Below are 20,323 nucleotides of genomic sequence, written 5' to 3'. Positions count from 1 at the left end.
GCCTGCACAGAGTAGGTTCCAATATCAATTTTAGTGAATGAGAACAGCTGGTGGGACTATTATCAACCTCTGTAACTTCAGCTGCTGGGGCTATTTGATTGGGTGCTCATAGAACGCATAGGAGACGAAGGATAATGTTGCTATGATTGTTTCATTGCCCCACTGCGATCATTGTGCCCCAGCATTAGTGGCATCCTATAATTTCTAATCTCATTTCTAGATATAGTCCTGCAGAGGGCCCCCCTTATCCTGCCATAATAGCTGTGAGGTGAGCCCCATTAACCAAATGAGCTTTTCAGAGCACAACATTCCTATTAACACCAACACAATCCCTCATTTCCTTCAAACGTGCACCATGAGCTTCCCTGCAGACTCATGCGCCACCAAGCAAACATCTCGCTTTTAGAATTTTTGGATCTATTCAACTTCCCCTGAGCATATGTGGTAAAATTATTCCTGTACCAAAATTACCCTAAAGCCCCCTAAACAGATTCATCCCACACACACTGACACACCACATTCCCATCTCCACTTTAACTACGCTCAAAATTTCCCTATAGGTCTTGCAGTGCTCACTGGGTTGTGGTAGTGATCAATGGCCCCTGGCTGTGGACGTCAGGGGGGCCCTGTGCTCCAGGAATGGAGGTATTAATAATGCAAGGTCCAGGCCTGTCATATCCTCCATTAGCACTGAGGAGGCAGGAGGCCCAATGGCTGATTGATTACTAATTAGATTAATTGCAGTCTTTTAGAAAAGGAGGGGAATGTAATAGACTGGGGGGGTCTAACAAGTGCGAGGGTAGAGGAGCCTGGCCGGTTGGAAAATATCCACTGATAGTGTTTAAAAAAATACTTTTCAGATTAGGAATGCATGTTTCTCCTCTGAGATGAACGTACAAGTCAGCAAAGAATTGCCCAAGTCTGTTTAATAAACAAGAATTCAATCAAAGTCCAACAGACTACCTATTACTTTAAAAATGTCTAATAAATTGCTCAATTCTCTGCAGGCCTCTCTCCAGCTGCACCTGCAAACAGCAAAAGAAAACTACTCAGCTGCACTGACCACACTGCTAACTGACACTGGTGTTATTTGCAGTTTTCATTTGAGACAATTTCCCCCGCCCATTCCCACATTTGTGTCTTGTTAGCTATCACTATCTGGAAAACATGACATGATAAGGCCCACTACTCTCCAGTTTTCATGTAATGTGTGTAATGATTGCTGAACACAGCCATTTGCTAAAGGGTGCAGAGGTGTACTTTGGAGATAAAACTAATAAAACACACATCAAAAGATGTGGCATACATATTGGAGTCTGAAGGGAAAACTGCTAAATCACTATGTTTTCTTCCACAATGTGTTTTCTGATCCATTTTAAAGTTGTTCAAGATACTAATTATTGTTCTAACTCAGTTTAGAATTAAATTAGTTTGCCAGTATTCTGGACTGATACTTTCCTTTGATTAAAAACCAATTAGTGGCCACTTTGTGTCATTGTATAACCTCCAACATGATAAATGTGATGCATTTTTGTTTGAGGACATATTTATTGCAGAATTGATCAGGGCTAAACTGGCAGTCTGCGGGACATTCTTATACTTAATTTCAATTATCCTTGCTTTCAATTAAGGATGTCTCGTGGACAAAAAATTTTTGGAAACTTTTTTTTTTTTTAATTAATCCTGATATTAGGCTTAAAAATCAAAATTATCCAAGCCCTGTATCGACATCACTGCTGCCATGATTTCTGTCAAAATCACATCTTCATTCCCAACAAGTGGTGAGGCAGACATGCATGTGGAACACAAAGCTAATTGGTACATTGGTATGGCCACACTCATTACATACACCCACACTCAACATAAATAGCCTCACACTTCAGAGGGGATAATGCCTTCCAAATAGGGAGCTGCATATTTGTCTCAGCCTGCCTCTGCACCAGCAGACCAAGGCAAGTTGTATCCTGCTCTGCTGGTTCTCTTGCCAACCTCGGGGGAGAACAATCCCGGCATGAATTGGTATGTTTAGTACAATAACCGTGCCATTTCGGACTTCTGGAAACCAGTGATTTACTTCCAAGAAGCCTGTAGAAGACACGCAATTGGCCAGATTGCAAATAAACTATTATGGTGCAATGCAGTCTGTTGTCCATGTCCATTTTACAACTCTGACATAATTATGTCAACTGTAATGGGTGGTGGACAACCAATGATGCACTTCGTCAACATAGGGCCCGTTTTTGTGGACTTCTTAACTCATGTCATCATCATTAGGAGACTGGTCTTTATCAGTCTCTTTGACAGTGAGATGGGTCTTCACACTTTCTTGTCACAAATGAGTTCTTGAGGGGATGTCAGGCCGAAGTGATATATTAGACCTGTTAATTAATTCGCTCTCTCATCCTGCTGGGAGGCAGTTCTGAGTCAGTCCCTCATCTGACAAAGTTCATCACTGTTCAACTCTGTGGCAGAAAATGTCTAAAGATGGGATTTATTTGGACTGCCAGCACTGGAATCTGTTGGCACGTCATCCCAAAGGACAATAACGCCAGCACATTCATTCGCCATTCAGAAACGGTCAAGAGTTGCCAGTGGCCTTTAGGACTGTGATCAGACACAAAAAGACTGGGAGTAGAACTAAAATAGCATCTAACTTTTATAATCAGGACAAGAAATATGAAAATCACCTGAAAATCTTAAAACAAACCAGCCCAACAAACAAAACCCAGTTCTTTTGGTACTTTTGAAGAAAGCAGGTATTGTTGACCATTTTGAATGTCATCCACACCTTTACCAAAATCAAGGTAATGCAAAAATACTCATAATTACACTCACACACGCACTCTGTGATCCACTACTTGCAGTAACTTCAACGCTGTTGTCGCTGAGAGACAATAAACCACCGAAATAAATGTTTCTCTTTCCCCAATACATAATTTCTACAAAATTATACTGATGACTGTTTGTTGACTGAGTTTGTCTTTCAGCCTTCAGTTCTCTCTGTCTTGGTCCCCCCCTGACATCTCCTTCCGTAAGCCCAAGGCTGCCTCCTACTTCCTCCTCCCAGCCCCCGTGGCTCACTGCAGTGACGACATGCTGTGCTAATTGAAAGCGACCCTGACTCGTCCTTTTTCCAAACCGCTCTGGCAGATGCCCTGTTGTTTTTCCCTCCGCCGGTGGTTGACAACTGGCCTTTCAGCTGTGGTGCTCTGCGGCGTGAACTCCGGCCTCACAGTGTCGGGCTCTCGCCTCTCCTCTCTCTGTAAACACAAGGCCAGGTCCAAAGCCACACTGAGTGGGCGAAAACTGCAGACTTGGCCCTTTTCTTCCTGCAGCATTGGTTCTTAATTGTAACAGACATTTGTGAGGTCAAAATTTAATAAATAAGTGGAAGCAGTGCTCAGGATGTTAAAAATTTGCTTTTGGTTAGGTTGCTTCTTGCAAGTATAACTGATGTATAAAACTGTTTACACAATAAAGAGATCTACAATTTGAAATTCAATGAAGATGCAAACAATTCCAAGCTATTTTCCTTACTCTGAAGGACAAAAGCACAAACACTAACCTAATAGATGAGCTACAGCTGCAGCACAGACAACATGATTAGATTCTCCTCACACTTAATTCCTTTATCAAAAAGCAGTGATATTCCACTAAAACAAAACGCTTGTACCTGCAGTGTTTCAATAGAGGTGGGCTGCTCTTATCACCCTCACTGAATAGGACTGGGGCCCATAATGTAATAGCCTAGCAGCGCACTCATAAATCACCAGAAGAGGCTGTATGCCACATACACTGACACTCCCGATCTGCCAACCTGTGTCTTTATTAAAGAGCACATTATACTAAAAGGCACTTTTTTTCTACATTCACCCTGCTATTAAACACCTCAACTCATATTTATGCAAACACAGAAATATACACTTTTCTTAGCACAAATATATTTGTCAGAGTGTGTGTGTGTGTGTGTGTGTGTGTGTGTGTGTGTGTGTGTGTGTGTGTGTGTGTGTGTGTGTGTGTGTGTGTGAGTGAGCGAGTGAGAGAAAGAGAGACTGTGAGTCAGTCAGTCAGACAGCAATTCTTCACAATTGCCCCCCCCTCCCCGTCAGACATGCATCAAATTGGATGTATGAATGATATTAATATATATAATGTAACTTCACAGCAGAAATAAACATGTTTACAGCCTGGTACCAGGCTCTCTATAACTAACTTCCCAATTTGTGACAACTGTACAGGGGATGAATTTTTATATAACGCACCCATTTAAATTATATTTGGGTTTAACATTGTGCATAATTAAGGACATGACCACACTGAGCTTCACAATGGCTGTTCAAAAAAATATGATTGAAGTCACGACGCTACTAAATTCATGGGACCTTAAGGAGCTCCTAAAGATCTCTGCCTTAATAAACACCCTGTGAAGTCTCTGATTCAGCAAATCTAACAGAGAGGGCTAGTTTAGGTTAACTGAATAGTCTGCAGATTTTAGACGATATTTAGAAAGACAAGAAAAATATGAACACTTGTGCGTGTTTTTGTCGCGTGTTTGTAACAAACATACTTTGGACCTGTACAGAATAAATATTTTGGTTGCAGTACTGTCTGTGATGTTGTTACTATGCCATGGCTCTAGTTACTTGTTAAAACAAAGAACTCTGATGCCTCACTCCTACAGGATTACACATAAAACAGAAAAAACCCTGCTTTATGCTAGATATGCTTTGCAAAATAAGATTAAAGAAAATATGCAGCTGTGATGTGTGAAACCATTCAAATTACAGCAACATGCCATATTATATGGTCTCTATTGGTCTTCAAAGTTACAAGGTCAAGCTTTACATATTTTGCTCCTATTAGATTTCATTAATGGTTTCTGTGATCACAGTGTTATTGTCAGTGTACCATTGCTCAGTTCAGCCTAAAGAAAGCAGCCCATCAACTTCTGCAAGGCCTTTTGTGCCGTTGTACAAAAGATTTGACATTTGCATATGATATACACAAGTGAAGAACAAGTCTTCTTGAAGGAACCCAAGATGTCAAATCTCTGCCTGCTCTCTGAGCAGTACAACTATTTGTGCCAACTAAATGCGAAATTCTGCAGGCTGCCACAGTGCTCCCAACCAAAATCATGCAAATCATGAACAGAAAAAACACTAAATCCCTTTTTCCCCCCACTCAGTTCTTGCAAACACAAGACGTAACCCTCGGTAAACACCTGCAGCAGAACACATCCTGCAAAGAAAGCCACACTGCAGAGACAGAAATGTAAACAGCTCGCAAACACTCAGAAAAGAAGTTCGTACACTCTAGAAATAAAGTGTTGACAATAGGGATTTAACAAAGGCGCTAGTTTAGGACATACCACGGTTTGTATTAGACCACAGCATTCTTAGGTGAGCAAAAGTAATGGAAACAAATAATCTTAATATTAGGTGGCATAACCTAATCCCATCATCATCACCAAACTGATGTGATGCTATTCCAGGCTTTTACCGCAGCTTCTTTCAGTTCTTGTTTGTTTCGGGGTGTTTCTCCCTTCAGTCTCCTCTTAAGGAGGTGAAATGCATTTCTCCGTAAATTGGCAGACAAACTGTTTCTGTCCTCTTCTGAATTCATTCTGCTGCTACCATCATCAGTTCCATCATCAATAAATATTCCTGTTCCAGAAGCAGCTGTGTACGCCCAAGCCATGACATCACCTCCTCCATGCTTCACAGATGAGCTTGGATGCTTCGGATCATAAGCGGTTCCTTTCTTTCTCCACACTCTGGCCTTTCCATCACTTTGCTAGAGATTAATCTCGATCTCATCAGTCCATAAGATTGTGTTCCAGAACTTTTGTGGCTGCTCTCTGGTCTTCATGTTGGTTTATCCTCTTTAACAGGAAATGCAGTCTTTATAGGTTTGACTTCGACTAGTCATGCAGAGCTATTTAATGTTTGGACAATCAACCTAAAAGGCAACACCCGGGCAACAAGAAACATCTGTCAGTCACATGTTCCAATAGTTTAGCTCACTAGAAAAATGGGTGGGTTCAAACCAACGGTGGTATGTCCTGAGTTGTTTAACACATCAAGATATGAATACCAGGAAATGAGAGCTGAAATTCTGAACTCTTGTCTCATACTCATCTTTTGATCTTAAAACCAAATGTCTTCAGTGAACAACAAAAACAAAGGAATTTGCCTTACCGTTCCAATACTTTTGGAGGGGACTGTACATTTGATTACTCAAGTTTCACTATAAGTTCACTTGACTATAACTTATGCCAATTAGAGTCAAAATTTTAAATAATACTAATAAATAATACTTTAGTCTAACTCTTCCTATTCATATGCTTTCAGAGTTGTCTACTGATGCACATGTTCCTCAAATTGTTTGTACAGGTGTGCATGATGCAATATTAAATTTTTTTTTTTTAAACAAAACAGATGCAGCATCTTTTGTTAGTTATCGGGGCTCTGCATATGTACGCCTTCTTTACATAGCTGGATGATAAAAGCAGCATATTTGCATCCTTGAGTACAGTAGATTAGATCACTCACCTAGACAAAATTGGATATGAGCAGTAAACTTATAGTCCACAATGCCGACAACTTGACTTAGAGCAACACATCCTGTCAAAAACTGGTCAGCAGAGGATGAGCGGAGGGAGAGTGAGAAAGCTGGGCTCCCGCTGCACACATTTTGTATCTTGAAAATACAGATCAAACACAGTCTCACAGCAGTTGAGGCCGAGCCACTGTTTGTTATCTTGTCTGATGTGGAACGCAGACACACGGCGAAGGAGAGCGAAGCAGACAGGTAATCCAGGATTACAGCGCCGACATGTCATTTCCATGGACGTGTTATTCCTGCTCAATCGTCTTTTGTGTGAAACGTAGGGTGCAACCCCATCTGTCTGCTCCAAACTCTCCTCTGGCACCCATCAGTGACGCGCCGTGGACCAGCATAGACGACGAGATAATGAGCTCCTGTTGCCTTGTCAACGCTATCCCTTTTCTTCGACAGCCACACTCTTTAAGCTCCCGTTTCCCGGTGTGCTCTTCAGTAAACAAGGTATCTAGGTGGTAGATGGGACTTCATATCATCTTAAAATCTCTCCAACAGGTAATTACAGATGGACAATCCAGCCACAAGTGGTTTGCTGATTGCTGGTGGTTTAACTGCTCATAAGAAACACTTATTTATTAACAGTAGTTATCTCATTGCACTTTTCATATAGAACAAGTTTATACAATATTCTTTGGAATATTATTTACAGACACCCAACAATTCCCACCACAAGCAAGCACCTGGCGACAGTGGCAAGGGAAAACTCCCTTTTTGTCAGGTAGAAAACTCGAGAAACACTTGGCCTAAGTAACTCACTGAAGCATTTCATGTAAGAAACAATTGAAATAAAGTAAGGAATGTTTTCAGTTTTGAGTGCTTATTTTCAAATTTGCCTTAAATTGAGCCTTCAGATGGGCCACTTCATCTACTTGGAAATAACAGACACTGGTCATGTTAAAACCTACTCTAATATGATTTCAGGCTCTTGGCTACTTGAACAGGCAGCCCCAGCCATCTCTACATAAAGTCATTTCAGACAGTTAAAAACTAATTTTGTTTTTGAAAAATATCTACTGACAAACTAATTTGTACCTCCTTGAGTGTCACAGTGGAAAGAAGAGAAGTCTAGGTGGCAGTGTGAAATTTTTACCTAGAGAAGAACATTTTCCTCTGTTTATGGTATTTTTCACACTGTAATCGAGGGTGTTACAATCATCTATGATGAGAGATAAAAGCCTGCAACTTCAGGTAGTGTCGAAGGTTAAATTGTTCATAAGCTCATACAGAGGTACAACGGAAAAGACTAGGAGACAGAAATGATAAATAATTACTTACTCAAACCCCCTTTTCAGAGTTTCACGCTTGTGTCAAGTCACAGGTGAAAGAGCAAAAGCATGTTTTATTCCAAAGGTTTATCCACATAGTGCAGTTTTCTTTAAAGCGCCTCAGTGTATCACCCATGAACACACGTGGTTGGTTTGAGGAAGAGTCGGGCCACATTCCACATGCTATATCTGAATGTACATCTTGTGCATTTCCTGTAGAGTGGCATTCTCTCCCCTACCTGAGTGTCACTGTGTTGTCTAACACAAGAGTGTTAAATTCCAAAAGACAGACACACGCACACAGTCTGCAATGATGAGGCAACTACTTTCAACTCAAACATCAGACACTTCAGTATCTGTTTCGTTTACCAGTTCGCTCTGAAATTATGCCAATTTCTTCTTCATCTATAGCAGAAAATTTTACCATATCAGTTTATTCTGCATGCAGACTCCCATCTCATTTACAAGCATTTAAGAGCACTGCATAGCACAAACAATAACCACTGATGTAATGGCAACTGCTTTGTTAAGCAGAGGTTTCTCTCTCAATATTTATGTTACATTAATCCAGGCTATTTTTTTTCCTCTTTAACTAAACACCTGCAGATGAAGTTACGAGTTTTGTTTTTGGATTTTAGTTCAGCCTTTAACACCATGCAGATACACATTCTATTGCAGAAGCAATCTGACCTTGGTGTTAATGGCTGGCTTATTTTATGGATTAAGGACTTTCTTTCCCAACAGCCCCAGGGAGTGTTTTTGAATGGTATTAGTCCAGAGCAACTTGTTGTAAATACAGGTGCACCCCAGGGCTGTGTCCCATCACCCGTATGGTTTTACATTTATACTAATGAGGTGCAGATTAGGGCTGCACAATTTGGAGACAAAGTCATATTGCGATTATAATGGAACAAATGGTACTATGAGTCTACTTGCTTGATTATCAAGGAAAATGCACAAAAAACCTGACATTTTGAAATGCGTTTTTCCTCAACTTTCTTGACAAAGTTAAAGAAACAATATTTATAACTAGGGCTGCAGCTAACGATGATTTTAGTATTCGAAGCTTCGATAGATTATTTCAACGATTCATCGATGCGTCGTTTAAGAAGTAGGACTACTTTTGCACCCCCCCCCCCCGTAAAGCAAAGCACACAGGACAGCTGTGCACGTATATAGGTGATAGATATTTATTAGTCTTTTCGTAAATTCGTACTGTGTCACACAGCAAACATCAGACCAACTACTAGACAGCCGCTTTACAAACACACACATCACCCCAGTGCTATACAAGTTATACTAAAGGCTCGTGCAGCCTACACGACTTCAAGCGTCGGCCGATGGCCGTGCAGTTAACACAACCTGCCGTCATGACGTGACTGATCGGTGACAGGGACACACACACACACACACACACACACACAGCAGGAGCTGACAGCAGCTATGTCACCCAACGCAGGTCTGCAAACCACGTTTTGTCAAGAAAACACATGTGAAATGTGAAACGGGAAATGAGTGATCCTGCACACGAAACAGCTGTTGTTTGTTATTATAAAGATAACAGTTATAAATACAAAGAATATGGGTGAAAGGAATCATTAGCACATGCAGGTAGCAGGATTGTCTGAGCTACAGAGAGAGCTGGAGGTGAGTTAAAAGGTGCAGCTCCCGACATGCAGTTAACTCCTGACTGTGAGGTTACAACTCACGGCCCAAAAAGGAGAACAACAAACGCACGTGTGCATATTTTCAGCGGAGGACTGCGGCTTACTTTGGCTTCAACTCAACAATCAATCAAGATTTCAGTTAACTGCTAAAGTTAATGTTACCTTGTCTGTTTTCCGCTGGCAGAACACCTTTTTGTTCAGCTGCCGTCGTGCTGTTGCCAAGGCGACATAAGTTTCGTTTTACGGTGGACGGACGGTAATATTACAGAGTTGTTGTTTTCTTTAGCATGAAATAATAACGTACTTTGGACACTTTCTTCTTTGTCTCTCGCCATTTTCTCTCTCTTCCTCCACTTCGCCAACGGCTACAGTATAATCCTGTCATATTCACAGCGTAAGCGCGATGTGCGACAGTAATAAATGTCGGTGCGAAACACTGTGCTGTATAGTTACAAGGATTAAACGAAGCATCGATGCAAAGAATTTGTGGCGGGGGATAATGAGCAGACTGTAACGCACACAGAGAAGAGAGCGTCACACACTTTTTCTGTTTTATTAAATCGCACACTTTTTGCAGTTATGCAATCGCACATGTCGACATTGCGATTGCGATTAGTTTAATCGTGCAGCCCTAAAGCAGATCTGGGACTCCAATTCCTATTTATATAAGTACGCGGATAATATGGCTTTGGTTGGTTTAATGCACGAAGGAGAGAAGAGAGCATATTTTAATCATATTGGTGAATTAATTAGCTGGTGTTCAAACAGTGCTTAAGTCATAAAATGCCAGTAAAACTAAAAAGTTGGTAATCTGCAGTAATAACATCCCACTCAGCCTAAACACAGTAAACATTAATGACCGTCCTGTTGACTTTGTGGAGGACTTTAAGTACTTAATCACCCTACTTGACAGTAGATTGAGTTTTACAACTGACTGTATCTATTAAAAGGCTATGAAACATAAGCATAAGCGAAAATAGTTGGTCTACGGAAATCTCGTGGAGAGTGTTCTTATGTACAACATATCAACATGGTATGGTATTCTTGGGAATAAGAATATGTCCAAATTGACTAGGGCTGTGAATATGGCTGGGAAAATCATAAGTAAACCACAGAGACAGCTGAATGAGATGCATACAAGCAGAAAGCAGAGCGAATTGTGGGGAATCCTTCACATCCCGTTTGCTGAATTTGACAAGCTCCCCTCAGGAAGGCGTCTAGGGTACCCAAGGCAACAAAAAAACCTTTTTAAAATGTATTTTATCCCTTGCGCAATTGCTTTGATAAGTGATTCATTTTTTATCTGTATTTTGATAACTGGCATACTTGAAACTCTTATTGGGTTCTGTGTTAAATGTATTGGTCGTATATCTCCTGTGTAGTTTATATGTATTTTAATGAACCTGGTGAAGCCAAAGACAAGTTTCTAGAAAAAGGTAATAAAGTTTTTTCTTATCTTATCTTAAAGACAAGTTGCAAAATCAGATTTTCAAGACATCCATGTAAACATCCCTTGGTATATTCAGTTTTAATTTACAGTTGAGGAAGAGTTCTGGCAGTGTTTAGACAAGCTAATGTTACTCTCCCCCTTCTGCCCTCCCTCCCAACTGAGTCTTTATTTCTGTTTGAACAAAAAATAAATAAATAAAAGTATTTCCATGACAAAATCAGCTGCTAAAACAATGCAAAAAAGAAAAGAGCTGTTCAAAAGCGCATTAAGATATAGAAGAGAGAATGTCCAATATCAGACTGTAACAACTTTGGAGTCACGGACGCTTTAATTCAGTACATGTGCATGTCTTATTCCAAAAACTCTGCTTTACTTCCAAATTCCAGTCTGAATCATGACATCAGTGTTGACAAAGTGTAAACATTGGGCAGTAAATACATAATGCCAGTCAAAGCACTTATTTTAAACTCCTACAGAGCCCTTTTGCATGAGTCATAACAGGCCCCTTCATGTTTCTTTGGAGGGTTTGTTCATTAATGATTGGGCCCCGGCCCTATGTCAATGCTGGCTGGCTGATGGCAGCGAAGGCTAGAAGGGACATGACGTGGTGCTAACACCCACTGCCATGTCACAGGCTGGCATGGGCCTGGGCCTTGGAAGGGAAACTCAAGGAGATCAGTGGGGCTTGGCCCGGCCTGCTACTGGTTCTAAGTTTTTGGGGCTGCCATTTGTCAGCTTGACTGATGTCCGCGCCACGAGGATCAATCTCCCTCCATCAACCATCAGAGGAAAAGTACAGTGCGGCCGTGTGTTGGGCCAGAGTAGCGTGAATGTGCTTCCAGAATCAAACTCCACAAATGAAAAAACACTTAAGATTTAAACTTGCAGGTAGGACAGGATGTGTATGGAGTATTGTGAGAATAAAGGAATCATTTTACTGCAGGACAGAAAAGTGAGACAAAAAAACCCCCAAAAACTTGGCACTCTCATTTTGTGCATAATAGAAGAGCATCAGACTCGGCCAAAAACCACAGAAAGCAAGACGGGCTGTTGAGATAGGCTGCTCCTATTCCTGGAACGTTTTCAGTGGTCTATGAAAAACCAGGAGTCCGACTCTCTTCTCTCACTTCATTAAGTTATTCTTATTGAAGCCTTGCAAACAGGATCCAAACAGGAAACATTAAGTCTCTGGAGAAATAGCGATTCTGCCTATGTGAGAGAGAAGAGAGTGAGTGAATGAGGTGTGGTGAGTGAATATAAAGCAGAAAAGAAAAAGTGAAGATGAAAAAAAGAATAAAACCTAGTTAGGGAGCAACAGTGTGAAGGGAACAGCTGAAAGAGGGGACCCAGGTGAGCCCCGTGGCGGGTCATTTCACAGCCCTGTAGGCTGAGTAACACTGACAGGTCAGCTGGAAGACTCGCTGCCAAGAGAAACCCTCAACGGAAAGTACAGGGCACAGGGTTGCGCCTCAACACACATCTCACACACACACACACACACACAAGTAAAAACACTACATGCAAACACACACACACACACACACACACACACACACACACACACACACAGCTCTCCACCATAATATAATTTCCTTTTCAATCTGCCATGCAATAACTGAGGCACTGTTATTTGACCTTTACCATGATGCTTTTCACCAGCCAATCGCTTCTTTGGCTTGAGGCACAGAAATATAGCTCTAGCTGCTCGGCTTGGTGCTGTAAATCCACCATTGTACGGCTGGGCTCTTACATTCACAGCTCAGGATCCAAATCAGGATGTGCAGCGAGCGCCTGGGGGAGGGCCTCCCTGACAGCCACAGTGATTGGATCATCAAAGGAGACAACTTATTGTTATAACCGTCATTAGCGCAGTAACAAATCAATTAAAAAGGGAATCACAGCACTAAACCTCCTGTGAGCATGCATACACAGGCTATATTCACAACATAACATTTAATACTCAGTCTCCTTCAGACCGGAACATGACCTCTGCCGTCCAAAGCAGGACAGTGATTCCCCGAATTAAAGAGAAAGCTCTTAAGCAAGGGCCTTGTAAGAAAAACTTTAAGCCCCAATGCCAATGAAGCAGTTCAAACTGGCACTTCTTGACCAAACAAAATGAATTTTTTTAAACTACAGTTACAGATGTTTTTTAATCTCTCTTCATCATTTTAAATTCAAAAATGTTTTGTTCAGTGCCAGGTAAAAACAAATAGTTTGCCATTTGTTATCCTGCCATTGATGGTGGCAGGTTGATAGTGTCACAAGTAGTCCAACGATATTAGATTTTTACAACAGATACCGATTTTAATATAAGGTTTAAAAAATCCTATATCAGCAGACTTTTCAGAAACGCATAAACAGTCTATTCCTAAAATTTGTTAAGTGTAGTTATGAGACCTCACTAACATGAGATGACATAATGCAGTTTAAAAATATTACTTTTTTTGTTGTTATAAATAGTACTTTGAAAAAAAGCTGCGCTGGCATTGCTGTGTTTTGTGGTGGATTTGTGGTGTTCCGAACCGGTGTTACCAACAGGGGAGTTGCCCTCTAGTCTACACACTTCCGTCTCACTGTTTCTATTTTAATTGTCATTTATCGGCTGTTATAAACACCAATATATATTTATCTGCAACTAGCTCATATTGACCGATTATGTGGCTCTGAACACAAGTTCCAATTTCAAGATAGCATCTTCAAAAGGCTTTTGTCCAACCAACAGTCCAAAAACCACAAGTAATTAATTTACAATGATAGAAAACCGATAAAGAAGGACATCCAAGTTTGATAAGCTGATAAGAATCAGATCATGTTAGGCACTTGGTTTTGTTTGAAGAAAGACTGAACAGATTAATCACCCAACTTTTCTAATCAATTAGTCAACTTTTCTGTTGTACACTGTTCTGCAATTTTGACCATGTCTCTTGAGAAAGTAATATCCTGATCGGGAGACTGTCCAGGTTAAATTTAGTGAAAATAAAAACCGTCTCAAACAGGGAGCAATTTTCCCACTCAATGGTTCAATTCTTTTGTGACTTTTACATTTGCCATTTCTTTCAAGGAGATTTGGATGCTCTCCAACCTGCCCAGGGATGAGAATTATATGCAGTGAGGCGGTCGGGGTGGATCCGTCGAGGTGGCAACCTTCTTCCGCCAAGTGAATGCTTGTGACAGCGCAAGTTCTATTTGGCTGACAAACAGCAGGGAAGCAGGTGGGCAGGCTAAGGCTTATCTGCCAAAACAGCCAGGGTTACACCACACCTCCTGCCGCATGAACTGCCATGACTCAATGACCACATGCAGAGAGAATGAGAGGGTAGCTACAGGAAGGGAGAGACAAGAGAACACAAAAAGGTAGAGATATGGTTCTGCGAAATAATCAGCAACACAATATAAATGTCACAGGATCATTGCTACCTGTAAGCTTTATGATCATTGTCTTTACAGAGAAAGCAATAAATACATGTAGGGCATTGCAAGTGTTTGAAGTAAGGTCCTATGATTTCTGTGATGCGGAAAACATGGACGGAATCACGGAATTTAATAATAATGGAATCAAATCAAATGCCAAAAGATTGCAATTTATAAAAAATAATATGGGCTTTCCATAGCATTATAAGCATTTTTCCCCAAAGCACTTAAAGGCAGGCAATTTGTTTCTAAAACACTTTTTGCCATATTTGTTGAAACTGTCATTATATACCAATACATATTAAAAAGTTAGGTGTTCTGAAAAAGATTTAAAAGATGTAGTGTCTGTAGTCCTCATAGGGCTACAATACACTCAGTCTCTTTCGTTCGGACCGAATGGAAGTGACACTCAACCTCGCTATCATGGCTACCAGCCCTGCTGCTACAGGACCATGCCTACATGCGTGCACACGGTCACTCGCTAGGAGAGGTCAGACTGGAGCGAATGTCAGAAGGGCTTTTCAACGATGCTGACAACTGGAGACACCATGCTTTATTTCTACTGACAGGTAATCTGTCTTTTTTCATTTTGATGGTAATTTGTCACTTTCATGAAGTATGAATCGCTAGCCAACGTACGTACCTGCTTAGCATACAGCTAACGGTAGCTACGGCTGTGTAGGTGCAGGCTGGTGTAGAGATTATCAGTAGCAGCAGCGGAGCTGTAAAACAGCAGCACCGCTGTCTCAGAGAAGTTAGCCACAGCTAACATTAGGTAAGACAACGTAGGTGTAGACTGCACCAGAGAGCTATTTATAACTTATACAAAACGTCACTGCCTATACAGTGTTACCATTAGTCTAAGCTGCGTTTATATGTTCAGCGTTACCTGCACTGGGTTATTCATTCACGTTTAGTTTATCGTTATCTGGTCAACCTGTTAACACTTATCTCTACCTTGAATCTAATCTGTGTGTGCGTTTAATATTATATATTCTGGCATTGTATATTGCTAAACCTACTGTGCGATAGAACTGTAATACTGTAAATGGTGCTGCTATGACATGAATTATATAACCAGAAGAGAAAACTACTGCATGTTTTTTTCCCCCCACTGTGCCCTCAGGTCAACTGCAGATTTGGGGTCTTCCATAGCCCTGTACTTCTCACCAGTAAACGCTCAACGAACCATGCTGGCTGGCCTGGATTATAACCACCGTGTCCACAGTCCAGCCAGGAGAAAATCTGATTACACATTTACTCGTATGCATTTCATGAGTCTAAAAATATTAAGACAGTATGATGGTGCTGATTTATTGTTTTGATTGCATTTTATGTGGAAATGCTAACTACTTTACAAGAGAACAATGTCAGGTAGCCTATTGCAAACCTTTTACTAAACTGAAACTCCTTTCTGTATTACCAAGTATGGCAAGATGTATAGCAAAAAAGCCCAGGAAGTGGAGCTTGTACTCATTTGGTTGTCATTATTTGAGAAATAAGAAATAAATGTAGTAAAGAAAAGGCATTTATCATTTTAAATTTTTTATTAAAAAAAAAAGTTATGAAAAATATTATCCAGAACAGGGGAAAATATACTTTGTGATGTTTTTTACCTTTAGGGTTGGGTATCATATTTGATACCGGTTCCAATATAATACCAGTTTCTAAAATGTGTTTTATTGTCTAAAAAAAAACAAGCAGAGATGCAAGAATCTTACCTGAACAAAATACTGTCTAAAATTGGCAAACTTGATCTCCTGATTAGGTCAAGAAATGCCTGAGAAGCAAGACTGGCTGACTCGACTTTCTAGACACTCAATGTCATGGCCAGGTTTCATTTAGTACGCTAAATGTGCACCCAGCCTTAGTCATGATATAATATATTTGTCAGGAAATGAGAAAACTTTTGAAAACCAGATGGGACTAGCCACTGGGTGATACTGAAAAAGTAAAATATTTTAGTTTAAAAAAATAAAATAGGAACATTTTTATTAGTGCTAGGCATCGTTTGAAATTTTTAATCACGATCAATCGCACGATTTTCTGCAATTAATCACACCATTATGCGCAAAATTGAATAATGAATTCTTAAGTTGTGTATTGGGCACTTTTAATTTAAATGTACTGCTATACACACAAAAGTGCAATAACATGGTGTGCAAACACTTTAAACAAATAAGGTGCTTTTTTACCAGCAGTATTTCATTTACACAGCGGCAATAAAATATTTCTTATAAATCTCAACTTAAATATTAAACCAAAACCTATTTGCCACTGCCAGGGCATTTCCTTTTATAGCTTGTTAAAACAAGTTAGAGTCCAGAGCCATGATCATAACATCATAACAGGCACCTTCTGAGCAACAGGTTAACATATACACACACACACACACACACACACACACACACACACACACCTGTTTTCTTTTTTTTCTTTTTTTCTCTGAAAAGGTATCAGCAGAAACATTTTTCTTTTATCAGGGAGCAGCAGTAGAAAGTGTCCCTGTTAGAGTGAGGTGAAGTGTCGCGGTGGTGCTCGCTTCACACACACGCCTGCTACCCAAGTTGAATTGTCTTGAAGTTTTTGGATGTGACGCGCAGCACAAATCATTGGAAGAGAGACTGATCCTTGCTGTTTGTGAGTTTCCAGAATCTATTACCGTTTACTAAACAGGACATCAGCAGGAGGGAATTAGAGAAAACTAGACGTAGGCCTATCAGGTAAAGTTATGTAGCCTATAATTTTACATGTTACTACATGTGTATAGTGCACAGAAGCCGTTGCCATGGTTACTCTCCATAGCGCGGCTGCAGATTACTCGCGGAGTGCTCCCTGTTGTTCACCTGAGGAACAAGCAACCCCGCGGGGCCAAGTGACTACGCTGTGATTTTAAGAACATTCCTAAGACCGACATCTTCCCCAATACTAATCAGCATGCAGTGTGCAGCTATCCACTTCGCTATGACACGCTGCATCCAACGTAGGCTGCTGAAACCTCCACTGCTTGTTTGGGTGGGTGATTTGCAGTCTGATCAACATCCCGCCCCTCCTGTGACCCATGGTTTGACTGTATGTGTATTCAGAGCCAGTGAGCAACGGACTTTCAAAATAATAATAATAAAAACAGCGTTAACGTGTAACAAAATAGGTGTCGGCGTTAATTAATTAATGTGATAACGCGTTAACGTGCCCAGCACTAATTTTTATACATATTTATCCATTTTTTATATTGTGAGGACTGCTATTGGTGACTAAGGAAACACTTTTAGAAAAATCTGTACAAAGCAATGTGTACAAAACAAAGAAAGAAACGGGAAAAACATCTCTGTCCTCTTGTGCTTTCTCTGGAAATGACATCATCCTTGTTCAACTTGTATTTGTCCCATGAACCCATGCCCAAAGTCATCTCCAGTACTTGTGAGGTGTTGACTAAGCAGTGTCTGGCTCACTGTCAGGGAGCTCTGCTGGGTTTTTGTGAGAAGTGTGAATGCGAGATCCCAGGTGTCACTTTAATTGAGACCTTGATATTGCCGTCTGTGCAAAACGGGAAATTGTAGGGCGGATATGGCAGTGTTATACCTGTGTGAGGACAGCGGATTACATAGTGGGATAACTCTGAATGAAGCCCAAAATAAGGACTTTATCCGCCTACATCTTTCATTAATGCACTCCCAAGCCATGTTTCTTATATCAAAGAGGGGAACAAGCATTACCGAAAAGCTTAAAAAGAGAATCTGGATCTGTCCAAATCTGTCTGTTGCACATAAACAAAAGGCTCCACCTTCTGCAGAGTAAAGCATTACATCAGTCCGCCTTCTGATTGATGAAAGTGCCATGTCGGCAAGCGCCTCTTTTACATAGCAGAGAGCCTCCCCTGGAGCCCACAATTCATCATCTGACAGCGGGACTGCTGCATTCATCTTAATGCATTACAGACCCAAACAGGTCCGAGGTCACACACTGCTGCCATGAATCCCTCTGTCTGATTCTAAAAAGGGGAGGAGACCCGAGATTGCTGGGGATTTTTTGGTGGGCACAGAAAGATATGAGCACAAACAATACTGTCAGTTTGTATCCCCTTACTAACAGAACCTGCATCAGGACAAGTCATCAATACAGACTGTCCTAAGAGAGTGGAATGTTTAATGTTAAAGGATACATCATCCCTAAAAACACCTGTACATTGTGATACACCGCTACTGGCAGCACACTCTGCATTGCTAAACCACATCGTGCAAGATGTTGTTGGAGCATTAAAAGGGTACTCTGCCGATTTTACACATAAATGTGAGCTTACTATTCATGGGGTGTATTGTGGAGTAAGAAATGTTATATATAATGTCGTCTGAGTATGTGGAGGAGGTCAGTCAAATCTAAAATGTAGTCAAAACGAAGTCAAAAAATGTATAACATAGATACACAATAGCCTGCATTAAAAGCCTAGGGGGCAGGGAGCTGGACGGACATTTACCACAAAGGGAGGTTTTGCTTTTGTTTGCATTATGGGAAATGTAGTATCTAGTGTCCGTGGAGCTTGACGCATCGGGATTAAGGCAGGACACCTTTTAGAGTAACCCTTTAACGTTCCAGCAGATGAATGAGCAACATGGCATCACATTGGTATTTTTCCAGCACAGTGTTTCAGACCACAGAACAGACGGGGGGTAGAGAACCATGAAGGATCACAGATTTTCCCCATTTTCCTTCACTGCTGCTAAGGTCTAACCATGTCAAAATGTTGCTGCTGGACGCAGAGCGGACAGCTGTGTGATTCTGGTAAGAGCAATAAAAGGATCAGTGTCGTTGTCACTTCCCTGTGTGAAAGGGCTGGAATAATTATATATTTATCAAAATACACAACAAATTTGAGTCACGAGCACAGACGTGATTTATTGGATCACAACATGACACAAGTGGCTTTTAAGCTGAATATATTTACTCACCATGACTGAACGCACCTTGATGATTCTTTGCCATTGTTGTACCAAGAGAGTAAATTACTACCCTAAATAAACTATGGCATTGAACATGACAAGGTTATGACATCTAACAATGTCACATACCGTACAGGCATGCATTCTTCCATTATAGCCTACAAACCAGGTGAATCCAGATGCAACCAATTATCCTTTCTTGGCTTCAGTGTTTATATCAAAACCTGTCATGAAGGTTTCAAAGCGGCTTCTTTGCTGCAATGTTGACATTTCCCCAATGACAAACTTCTAATCACAACTCCAAACCCGCAGAATGTGCAACAGTCTACGGAAAATTTAAATTGAAAGTGTAATGAGAAAATTGAGAGAAATTAATCTCTTAAAACTACTTTGACATTCCTTCAGTTTAGTTTTCACGCTGCAAAGCGCGTACAAGGTGCAGTGAGCTTGTTTTGAGAAAGATCTGCCGGCACAAGATGATATCAAAAAGTCCAAAATGTGGTGAATCAAGCAGAAATTGCTGCTGTAAGAAGTGCACTTATGCTAACAATCTTTACAGGAAAGGACAATGACTGTGACGATTATAATCAAATTAACTCAGGGGTTGTCTGTAGCACACTACAGAGCATTACCATCCCTGCTGCCTATGGCACTGAATAACACAGACACTAAGGCAAAGTGTTTGCCTCAGCAAGTGAGCAAATACTTCTTTATTTTCTCACTTTGCCTTCTCTTCTTGGCAAGTTGGTGGGGGTAATTGGCATGCAAGCTTCAGCAGGGCGGTTAGATGAGCCAGGTTCCGAGCTCAGGCACAAAGCACAACGGCTCCGCTGTGCCCACAAAATGAGTTTAAAGCTGTGATTCAGCAACAGGCTGAGACCTGTACAGTTCCACTGATGCCATCCATCACTGCAAATCCATTTCTCTGGCAGAATAACTTAGCCACACTTTCACCCCCCACCTCCCACA

General features: G+C 40.9%; 1 protein-coding gene across 6 annotated transcripts in view; it reads right to left on the bottom strand.

The window, feature by feature from the left end:
• The window catches only part of sema6e (sema domain, transmembrane domain (TM), and cytoplasmic domain, (semaphorin) 6E), a 151,505-nt gene that overhangs the window by 90,407 nt on the left and 40,775 nt on the right, over positions 1-20,323 (bottom strand). Inside the window, exon 1 of one of the 6 annotated variants that reach the window (XM_038710542.1) lies at positions 7,897-8,030. The exons of the other annotated variants lie outside the window; for them this stretch is intronic. The gene's annotated coding sequence lies outside the window, so the exon portion shown is untranslated. Of the gene's footprint in view, positions 1-7,896; positions 8,031-20,323 lie in introns of those variants that run through there. 6 annotated transcript variants of the gene reach the window in all.

The sequence above is a fragment of the Micropterus salmoides genome, unplaced genomic scaffold (genome assembly GCF_014851395.1).
Source record: "Micropterus salmoides isolate LMB-PRFRI ecotype aquatic unplaced genomic scaffold, ASM1485139v1 Ms_hic_scaffold_11, whole genome shotgun sequence".
Lineage (NCBI taxonomy): Eukaryota > Metazoa > Chordata > Actinopteri > Centrarchiformes > Centrarchidae > Micropterus > Micropterus salmoides.
The sequence above is the reverse complement of the archived record's forward strand: the minus strand, read 5'-3'. Positions and strand labels throughout refer to the sequence as shown.